Here is a 12,112-nt window from a genome sequence, read left to right on the forward strand (position 1 = left end):
ACGGCGGGTCAGGTGAGTGCGGGACTGGCCCAGAGGAAGGCGGGCGCCGGGGCGCCTCTACCTTGTAACCCTCTTCCCCTCAACCTACCCAACTGCGATGTCGCGGGAATGCGACACTACTTCTCGGCCGGAACAGCCCTCACCAGGATCGAGATGGGACTGCTCCAGATACAGTCCCAGGCAACGCCGCGATAACGGCCACTGTACGTACCGGGGAGGGAACGGCCACTGTACATCCTTCAGTTGATTCCCCCTGCAGCTCCGCGGTAATGGCCACTGTACGTACTGGGGAAGGAAAGGCCACTGTACGTCCTGCTGCAACCACATCTGGAGACCGCCTCGGTGTGCTAGCTATTGAGCACGTACTGACAGGCAAAGGCAAGAGGAGTGGAGCCACGATGATGGCCATTGTACGCGTCGAGGAGGGAACGGCCATTGTACGTCCCTCATCCACTTCCTCCTCCTCCGACGGGAGTAACCCCGCGGTCACGGTCACTGTACGTACCGGGGAGGGAACGGCCACTGTACGTCCCTCAGCTACTTCCCGTTGGGCAGGCAGACCCGCGGCAACGGCCACTGTACGTGCCGGGGAGGGAACGGCCACTGTACGTCCTTCATCTGCCTCTTCCTCCTTCGAGAGCAGCGCTGCGGCAATGGCCACTGTACGTACCGGGGAAGGAACGGCTACTGAACATCCTTCTGCTGCTACCCCAAGAGGCTGTGGAGCCGTGACGACGGCCACTGTACGCGTCGGGGAAGGGATGGCCATTGTACGCCCTTCATCCACAGTCTCGAGGGTTCTCCAGGAGGGGAAGGTCCCTTGTGCGGCCGGCTCACTAACCGTCGGCTGTGTAGGACGCCCTTCTCTCTCTCCCTCCAGGTGTGGTTCCCCGGAGGTGCTGCCGTTCCAGGAGTGTTGGCGAGGTCCTGTCGCTGAAGGCCGGGTTCACGCCCTATGGTCTGCCCCTGAATAATGCTGGATCCTGACAGACGCCCCACAGGAGAGGTGCTGCAGTCAACCCCTGACGCGCCCCAACCTAGAGGCGACTGCAGCACCAGGCCTCCCAGGGCCAGCCCGTGGACCACAAGGCAGGACCGTTCCGGCCCCACTTACCGTCAGCCCTCCACCAGGAGTAAGAAGCGGCAGGCCCGACTCCTGACACTGTTTGGCCCCAGTCCCGAGGGCCCCTTACCAGGTCGAGGCCCCCATAGGGAAGGGCCTCCCTGCACCCTAGACCAGAAACGCGCCCAGGTCTTGATGCCCCCGAGAGCTGTACAGTGCCTCCTACAGGAGAGCTCTCCCGAGGGGGCCCCCTCCCACTCCTGGGCGCCACCTCAGTTAACCCAGGCCTCAGTAGCCCAGTGACGACACCTCCAACTCCCGGAGTCGTGCTAAATACTTAGTGAAAGTGACTATCAGTGATGCGAGCAGTGAGACAGAAACAATACACCAAGGTTCCTACTCTAGTTTATCCAAGGTACTGTGTTTATGCTTAAGTCTTTCGGAACCAGGGTAATGTACTAGTGTGCGGCCTGAGACTAACCTATTAAGGATAGTCCAGAAGACAAAGTGTGTGATCAGTGTCGCCGCGGCTAAGTGACATTCTCTCGTGCATTGACTCAGGCATAGATACTGTGCCCATGTTTTATGTTTGCTAGTATTAATTAACTTGTCACCTCATTCTGTTCGTGTGTAGTGTATCTTGATGTGTATATTGAATGGAAATTATGCCTGGCTCTGACATCAATACTATGCCCACGTGACATGTTATATATGTGCATTGAAGTGAAATTGTACACTGACTCAGGCATCAATACCTTGGCCATGGATATGTTACATCAGTATTAGTCACCCTGTCACTTTGCCCCTTCCATATTCGGTATATCTTTGTATATGTACTGAAAGGATATTGAATTGAGGCAATAGATGTGTCAAGGTACACTGCCGAGTTTTTATGTCGTGTTCCTTTGTAAGTGTTCTACTTCCGGTCTAGAAAGAGGACCCCGCTCAGTCGCGGGTGTCATTAGAGCAAGAAGTCGGTCTAAAAACACCCAGCATAACACTGGTGGCAAGCTGTGGTTCTGGATCCGAGTAGAACACGGAGGAACAAAGAGGGAAATCTTACACAATGGCAGCCAAACCTCACATTCAGTTGCCAAAGTTCAACCCTGAACAATACAACATCGATGTATACTTGGATATGGTTAAACCCTTTTTATACATAGGGTTTGACAACAGAAAGAAAATTGCCATCACACTACCTAACCTGGACAAAACTGTGGCAACTATAGCCACAAAAATCGTTGCCGATTTAAAATGGGACCAATTCACACATAACGTGAAACAAGCTGTTACGCCGTCCTTGGGCAGAGTTGTCGCTCTCGCACAACTTGCACAACGGCAGCCTCAATGACATTATTCATCCAGGCATGGCGACTCGTCACCGCCGCCTATTCCGTAGCAAGCACAGCCACTCGGGATCAACATACATTCAATACCCTGCTGAGAATCCTCCCGAGCACAGTCATGGAACATTTTACAATTTATGATCCATCGCGAGACATGGACCAAGACCTGCAGCTTGTACGACGCCTCCTCGCCGCCAGCCACACACCGCAACCTATACATGCTGTCAGTAAATTCCCCACAACCAAGACGGCGCCCCCCAAGCAAAGGGCACCCCCATCACAACCCACTATGGGACCATCACCTGCCGTACCCAGGGCTCACCCTCAGAAGAAACGCCCTAACCCCAGGGAAAACTCCAATTTGATTTTCATTAACCCCTGGGAATTTACCGCCTGCAGTCGCAGCTGCCCTCTGCACGACATCCGTGAACAGCTGAAAGCCACTCGATGCAGGACGGCCCCACAAGGGCGTTGGAAGGTGTCATTTCTGGAAGATGATGCTCCACCCCAAATTTATACAGACTTAGAGGAAGAGGAGCCCGGAGAGGAAGGCACCGTACAGCAGATGGATATTTAGGTCTGCCCCCACACCTCCCCACAGTGGCGAGGCCCACTTCACACAAGTACAAACCCCCAGTCTACAACAAAATGAGGCTGAATGGGGTCAAGGCAAGACTACTGGTGGACATGGGAGTGGCCAGATCCTGCCTCTACTCGCATTTTTACTCCCGCCACAGCTCCGCGTTTGGCCCCCTTCTCTCCACCTCAGCCAACCTCGTAGACGCAGGAGATGGCCCCCTGCCTATCCGTGGGGAAACCCGGGACCTGCGGACTGAAACCCACCAGCAAGTCACCGCAAGACACCCCTTCATCATCTTCGATTCCACTTGCCGTGCGTATAACATGCAGCTACCTGGGGCTGGACCTCCTACAAAAACTTCACGCAAGCATCGACTGCCACAAGCGCCGCCTTCACTTCCATCCAGCCCCCCCCTCCCATTAACCACCCACGCAGCACGTGCACACCCCCACCCCACACACCCCCATTCCTCACCACCCTCAACCACTCTGCACGTGCATCACACCTCCACCCTCACCTCTCCCATCAGCCAACACCATACCTTCTCACCCGGTCCTTCTCTTCTGCCTCTCCTACTTCACCTGCCCCTCCAATTTTTCCTGCCACCATCACTTCTGCTGTTACCATTCCCCCCCAGCATGAGGCTTGGTTAAAATTAAACAAGCCCAACGGTACCTCTGTACTATTTTCACCCGCCTTACCATCCAGGCCCCTTTCATCATGTTTACTCTCTCCAATATTCCTTCCCCCCCCAATGTCCAAGCAGTGCGAATCGCCAATCTCTCCACCACACCACTTACCCTCCCTCAAGGGTTAATAATAGGCTACATGGAGGAGTCGCCTTGTGAGACCCCCCCCCTCCCACACCACGCTACCTACTCTGCCTGATCACCTCTCCACCCACCAAGCTAACAGCCTCCGACAACTCCTGCTGGACTTCCAAGACCTTTTCTCATCTGGCCCAGCAGACATCGAGCACACCAACTACCTCAACCACGAAATCCACACTACAGGACCACCCATCCGCCAGCCCTCACAACGCAAGAACCCTAACCAACAGGCAGAGGAAGACCGGCAGGTCCAGGACATGCTCGATGCCAGTGTTATTTCCAACTCCTCCAGCGCCTGGTCCTCCCCTGTCGTACTCGTTAGAAAAAAGGATGGCACCATGCGGTTCTGTGTTGACTACTGTAAACTAAATGATGTCACCACCAAGGACGCCACTCCCCTACCCAGAATAGACAATTCCCTCGACTCACAGTCACTACACGGCTCGTCATGGTTTTCCATCCTCGACCTGCAGTCAGGATACTGGCAAGTCCCCGTCCACCCAGAGGACAAACAAAAAACAGCCTTCTCTACCAGCAATGGCAAACATTATGAATTTAACGTCCTCCCTTTTGGACTTTGCAATGCCGCAGCCACGTTCTCCCGCCTCATGGAGTCAGTTCTAAGCGGCCTGACCTGGAAGATCTGCCTGGCATATTTAGATGACACCTGGCATTTTCAGCTGAACCTGGACCGATCATCTCCACCGCCTCAGACAAATCTTCATACGAATACGCCAGGCTGGACTTAACCTCAAACCTTCAAAGTGCGTCCTAGCGGAAAGTTCCGTCTCCTTCCTGGGACACGTGATCAGAGCCAAGGGCATCTCTTCCAATCCCGACAAACTGCGCCCCATCGCTGACCTCCCTCTACCTAAGGACGTCCACGAAACACGCGCCTTCCTCGAACTTACCTCTTACTACCAGCGTTTCGTCAAAGGCTTCGCCGACATTGCCAAACCCTTACACGATCTCACAAACAAAGGCGAGCCTTTTGTCTGGACAGGTACCCAAATTGAAGCCTTCAACACTCTCAAAAACAAACTCATCTCAGCCCCGATTGTCGCTTCCCCAGACTACAACCTCCCCTTCCATCTATACACCGACGTTTCCCTCATTGCCACAGGAGCTGTATTCGCCCAGGCGCAGGACGGACAGAAGCATATCATCACCTGCGCCAGCCGCACCCTCAACCAAGCTGAGAAAAATCACGCTGCTACTAAGCATGAGTGCCTGGGCATTATTTGGGCGATGGATTGCTTCTGCTCCTATATTTCAGGCACCCATGTCGTCATCATTACTGACCATCAATCTCTCCAATGGCTACGACAATCCAACACAACCAGCGCTCAACTGATTCAATGGCGAGAGGCACTGGAAGAATTTGATTTTGATATATCATATCAACCTGGAAAGCTGCACATAAACGCTGATGCCCTCTCCTGCCTACCCATCAACTCAATCCGCACCAAACCGGACCTCATCCAAATGTGGCATGACAAACAACGCCCCACATGGATGCCGCCACACACCTTCACCAAAGTACACCATGGCGAACACCTATTTAACCAAGACGGCCACATTGTCCTAGATCCCAACACTGCACACGATGCCATGCTTCACCTCCACGCTGACAACGGCATCCACCTCGGCACAAAGAAGTTATTACAAGTCTTCAGTGACATCTGTTGGATGCCAAACCCTTCCACCATTGCCAAAAACATCATCCAAACGTGCCGAGCCTACTCCTTGGGTAAAGACATCACACGCACAGCTGGACCAGCAGGAAAAATCTCCGCACAAAAGCCATGGAAACTACTTTCGGTTGATGTAGTCGGGCCCCTAACACCCAAAGCAGGTTACAAATACATCATCACCTGCGTTGATGTATATTCCAAATTCATCATCGCCTGCCCCACAAAAGAACATAATGCAGTAATAGTAGCAGATGCATTGATCTGCCACGTCTTCCCTTATTTTGGGATCCCTCAGGCCCTACATTCTGATAACGCCCCTGAATTCACAGGCAAAGTCTGGGAAGAACTTGCCACACTATTTGGCTACCATATTTCACACTCCTTCCCATACTGGCCCCAGGGAAATAGTGTTTGCGAGAGAAGTCATCATTCTCTCCTTAACCAGGTATGGACCCGAATTATTCAAACAGGCAATGATGACTAGCCAGCCCATGTGAAAATTGTTCAGTGGGGCCTGAACACATGCCCTAGGGATGATGGAATAACCCCCCACGAGTGAGTCTTCGGGGAAGCCCCGCTCCTTCTGCCCCTCCGCCAACACCTCCAACCCCCTCCCCCACCCGCCACCACCAACCCCCTACACCACCTCAAGAGGCGCCTCCAACACCTTCAGCAACAACAATATCTACAGCCTGACACGATCACCTCCAACCCCTACAAACCGGGAGACTCTGTCATCGTGGCACGCCTACCTACCCCAGACAAAATCTCTCCCTGATTCGAAGGCCGCTTCACCATCATCAAAGTCCCCAACCCTTACCAAGTCATTATCCAACAGCATGGGCATACACGCATGTACCGCAACCGCCAAGTGCGCCTCTTCCAACCCACCAACAATAACTTCCGGCTCAACCACGTGCCACACACCTCCCGCTGCTCACCACTCATCTCCCCTCCTTCCCAGAATCATCCCGCTGACTCATACTCCTACTCCTCGCCCTCCCCTTCCACCTCACGTGCCACCACACCTCCTCCCACTGTGCCCTTACATGACCCACCACCGAGTTCCTCTGAGTCCGCACCCTCACCAACCTCCCCTCTGACCACACCCCACCCGTCCACCTCACCTCCTCCAACCCACCACCCCCAATCACCAACCCCGACCTCTACCACCACACCACACGACGCCATTCTGCGACAAGTCCCTCCATGACCACCGTGGAAGCAACCACCCACACCATACTGCCACAACACTCACCCTCCCCCCCCCTCACCAACCCACGCACCACCTCACCCGCTAACTCCCCACGTGCATCAACTCCACCTAGCACCCACACAACTCATTCGTCCACCCCTATCCATCCTTTACCCACTGATCATGCCCACTACACACGCCACCCCACACCATCACCCACAACCACAACAGGATGCCCACACCACCATGTGCCTCCACAGCTTCACCTTCCACACCTGCTCTTACTACCACTACCACCAAATCCGGACGCCTCTCATGCCCACCAACCAGATACACCCCTACGCCCACTCCTACCTCACCTACTTCCCCACTCTCACCCCCACATGCAAAACACACCCCCAACACTACCCCCATCACAATCACCCTACATCAAGCACAGTGGAAATTTCCACCGACCCAATTCCCCAGGAGGAGTCGCTGCTCCTACCCTAACCTCCCTGATAAAAAGCCTAGGACCTCATCCCTAGCCAGCATACAGCCACCAACCCTATAAAAATTTTAAAGCAACTTTCCTATCACAACCTTCCTTTTGATCGTCAGTATGGGTTCCGTCAGGGACGCTCCACTGGCAATCTTCTCACCTACCTTTCAGATTCCTGTTCATCCTTCTTTCGGGACTTTGGCAAAAGCTTTGCTATTGCACTTGACATCTCAAAGGCTTTCGATCGAGTCTGGCATAAATATTTAATTTCCAAACTGCCCTCTTACGGTTTCTATCCTTCTATTTGTGCCTTCATCTCTAGCTTCCTTTCTGGTCGTTCCATATATAGCCGCTGTTGTAGACGGCCATCGTTCTTCTCCTAGATCTATCAACAGTGGTGTTCCTCAGGGCTCTGTCCTATCACCAACTCTCTTCCTTTTATTCATCAATGACCTTCTAAGCTGTACATCTAACCCTATCCACTCATATGCTGATGACTCCACCCTCCACTTTTCCATTTGGTTCCCGCAACGCCAATCTCAGCAGTTACTTCAACAAACAGGGGATGAGGCTATGGCACACCTAATGTCTGACTTGGCTCATATCTCTGACTGGGGTAAAAATAATCTTGTTTTTAATGCATCAAGGACTCAGTTCTTACACCTATCAACCTGACAAAATCTTCCACAGGTGTACCCACTAATGTATAATAATATTCAGCTTAATCCTGCATCATCCTTGATCTGTAGGAGCGAACAGTCATTGCAGGCTCGTGGTCTTTGGTTCCTTCTTCCTCACATAAAAAAAAAAAAAATGCACCAAGCACCACCACCAAAGATGAGGATCCAGAGAATAGTTTGGCATCCCCCAAACAGACCGGGCTTGAGAGTATGAGGGACCCACCAGCTCCTCCGCAACCTCCGCCACACCTCACGCACTTCCACACTCCGCCTCACATTCAACCCACACCAAGAACCCAACCACATTACACACCACTGGACCGCCCTCCTCCAACACATCATGCCTACCCACCAGACCTCCACTACAAGTACATACCACCTCCAGTCACGGGGCCATGACTTCTTTACCATGGACGGTGGTAACATGCGCGCCTCCGCTGCCGGACCCCCCACCCCGCTACAGAGCCACAGCCCTACCCCTACCCCAGGAGGACACCACGGCGGGCCAGGTGAGTGCAGGACTGGCCCAGAGCAAGACAGGCGCTGGGGCGCCCCTGCCTTGTATCCCTCTTTCCCTCAACCTACCCAACTGCAACATCGCAGGAATGCGACACTACTTCTCAGCCAGAACAGCCCTCACCAGGATTGGGATGGGACTGCTCCAGATACAATCCCAGGCAATGCCACGGTAACAGCCACTGTATGTACAGGGGAGGGAATGGCCACTGAATGTCCCTTAGTTGCTTCCCCCTGCAGCTCTGCGGTAATGGCCACTGTATGTACCGAGGAAGGAACGGCCATTGTACGTCCTTCTGCTGCAGTAACATCTGGAGACCGTCTCGGTGTGCTAGCTATTGAGCATGCACTGACGAGCAAAGGCAGGAGGAGTGGTGCCACGACGATGGCCACTGTACGTGTCAGGGAGGGTATGGCCACTGTACATCCCTCATCCACTTCCTCCTCATCCTATGGGAGTAGCCCCATGGTAACAGCCACTGTACGTCCCTCAGCTACTTCCCGTTGGGCAGGCAGGCCCGCGGCAATGCCCACTGTACGTGCTGGGGAGGGAATGGCCACTGTACATCCCTCATCTGCCTCTTCCTCCTTCGGGAGCAGCGCCGCGGTAAAGGCCACTGTACGTACCAGGGAAGGAATGGCCACTGTACATCCTTCTGCTGCTACCCCAAGAGGGTGCGGAGCCGCAATGATAGCCACTGTACACTTTGGGAAAGGGACGGCCACTGTATGCCCTTCATCCACAGTCTCGAGGGTTCTCCCGGAGGGGAAGGTCCCTTGCGCGGCCGGCTCACTACCGCACGGCTGCGTGGGATGCCCTTCTCTCTCTCCCTCCTGGTGTGGTTCCCCGGAGGTGCTGCCATTCCAGGAGTGGTGGCGAGGTCCTGTCGCTGAAGGCCGGGTTCACGCCCTACAGTCTGCCCCTGGACAATGCTGGATCGTGACGGACGCCCCAAAGGAGAGGTGCCACACTCAACCCCTGACGGTGCCCCAACCTAGAGGTGACCGCAGCACCAGGCCTCCCAGGGCCAGCCCGCGGACCCCAAGGCGGGACCGTTCTGGCCCCACTCACCGTCAGCCCTCCGCCAGGGGTAAGAAGCGGCAGGCTCGACTCCTGACACTGTTTGGCCTCAGTCCTGAGGGCCTCTTACCAGGTCGAGGCCCCCATCGGGAAGGGCCTCACTTCACCCCAGACCAGACATGCGCCCGGGTCATGATGCCCCCGAGAGCTGTACCGTGCCTCCTACAGGAGAGCTCTTCCGAAGGGCCCCCTCCCAGGCGCCACTTCAGTTAACCCAGGCCTCGGTAGCCCAGTGGCAACACCTCCAATTCCCGGAGTTGTGCTAAAGACTTAGTGCAAGTGACTATCAGTGATGTGAGCAGTGAGAAACAGTACACCAAGGTTCCTACTCTAGTTTATCCAAGGTACTGTGTTTATGCTTAAGCCCTCCGGAACCAAGGTAATGTACTAGAGCGCGGCCCGAGACTAACCTATTAAGGACAGTCCAAAAGACAGAGTGTGTGATCAGTGTCGCCACGTCTAAGTGACATTCTCTCGTGCATTGACTCAGGCATAGATATCGTGCCCATGTGATATGTATGCTAGTATTAAGTAACTTGTCACCTCACTCTATTCGTATGTAGTGTATCTTGATGTGTATACTGAATGGAAATTGTGCACTGCCTCTGACATCAATACCGTGCCCACGTGACATATTATATATGTGTATTGAAGTGAAATTGTACACTGACTCAGGCTTCAACTCCTTGGCCATGGATATGTTACACCAGTATTAGTCACCTTGTCACTTTGCCTCTTCCATATTCAATATATCTTTGTATGTGTATTGAAAGGATATTGAATTGAGACAATAGATGTGTTAAGGTATACTGCCGAGTTTTTTATGCCCTGTTCCTTTGTAGGAAGGGCGTTGATGGTTCGGACACCTTAAAAAAAAAAATATTTATAAAAATTCAGGTTTAAGCAGGAGGGTAATCTGGTTTATGTTAAAATGTTGCCACATCATTTGGCTCTTTAGGCTGATAATATGATATTTTTAGCTCTTTTCAGGTTTGAGCTATCGTTAACAAAACACAAGTGACTAAATCGTCCGAACCATCCCTACCAATGGTGATGGTTCAGACAGAAAGGTGGGATGGTTCGGCCATATGTATTACTCGTCATTTTCTTAATATTATGTGAGTTGGATTGGATAAAAACAAACATTTATCAATTCAAAGACATTTCATTTTCCTGAAGTACAATATTAAACTTCAGAATCTAAATGACTTTTAACGCATATTGCATGTAATGCTGTGTTTTTAAGGCGACTTCTCGTCGTAAAAACACTAGCTACTGCAGCGGGGTCCTCTTTCTAGACCGGATGTAAAGCACTAACAAAGGAACAGGACATAAAAACCAGACAGTATACCGTATCACATCTATTACCTAGGTCCTACTCATAACAATGTAGCCTACATACAATGATATTTAGTATATAGAGAAACAGAGATACAGAATTAACACTTGGCTTCACAGAATGATCATATATATTATCACTATTACACAGGGAGATCGCGGGTATTCTTTAATAGGGTTCTCAAGTCACTTGGAAGGTAATATGCAAATGGGGTTGTTCACTTTATGTTCTTGAATGGGATTCTTATGTCACTGAAGGGTAATATAAAAATGGGGTTGTTCACTTTAAGAATACCGAGATTGAGAGTCTGTTTCGAGGATATTACTATAATAGACGTAGGGTGCGGATAGCGACACTCGACACTGTCACCTGGTCACGGAGACACGTACACTTATCTTTCAACTCGCCCGCGCACCTACCTCTGGACTCACAGAAAACTCCCTGGTTCCTTGATGTGGGGAGGGATTAAATCAATTGACAAAATACACTTCCTGCCCCGATAGTACTAGTTTCTAGTGGGCCACTGTTTAATATATTTTCTGTGTAAGCACTGTCACTGTTCTCTTGGTCACTGTCACTGTCACTGTTTTTCCCCTTGTTTCCTGGGTTTAGTAGTTCACTGTTGCACTTAGGATCAGGGAGGCTCAACTGTCTGGGGGCCTCGACCTGAGAGGCGGCCCTCGTACCAGGACCGCGCCGGTGGGGTGCAGGGAGGCCCTGTGGTCTGGGGGCCTCGACCTGAGAGGCGGCCCTCGTACCAGGACCGCGCCGGTGGGGTGCAGGGAGGCCCTGTGGTCTGGGGGCCTCGACCTGATCGGTGGCCCTCAGGACTGGGGCCGAACAACCGGAGCAGTCGGGCCTGTTTCCTCCGACTCCGGGGAGTGAGGGAGCCTGGATCGCCTTCGTCGTGGACTGCGGAGTCGGGCCTGGGCGTCCTGGGACTGCGGGTGCCAAGGGGGAGAGGCGCCGTCAGGACTGGACTGCGGCAGCGTCTCCTGCGGGGCTCCGGCAGGGACAAGGAACTCCCGGGTGTGGGCGGTAGGTCCGATATCGGGCCTTGCCACCACTCTAGTGTCTCATCCGGGACTATATTCCCGGATGGCGACGAAGGGCTCCCTGAAGGGAAAGAGGCTAGAGGAGGACTCACGCTACCCGTGGTCTCTTGAGTGTGTCTGGAGGCCTGAGCCGGGGATCTCCTTCCCCTATTGCGCACCTTGGCTGTGGCCGTGAACTTGCCCGGTGTACGGGGTACACCTATAGGGTGATCGATGTCGCCCTTTCGCCGTGGCAAGGTACCGCCGGCGTGG

The sequence above is a fragment of the Coenobita brevimanus genome, chromosome 71 (genome assembly GCF_032717465.1).
Source record: "Coenobita brevimanus isolate Jiangsu-jjx chromosome 71, ASM3271746v2, whole genome shotgun sequence".
Classification (NCBI taxonomy): domain Eukaryota; kingdom Metazoa; phylum Arthropoda; class Malacostraca; order Decapoda; family Coenobitidae; genus Coenobita; species Coenobita brevimanus.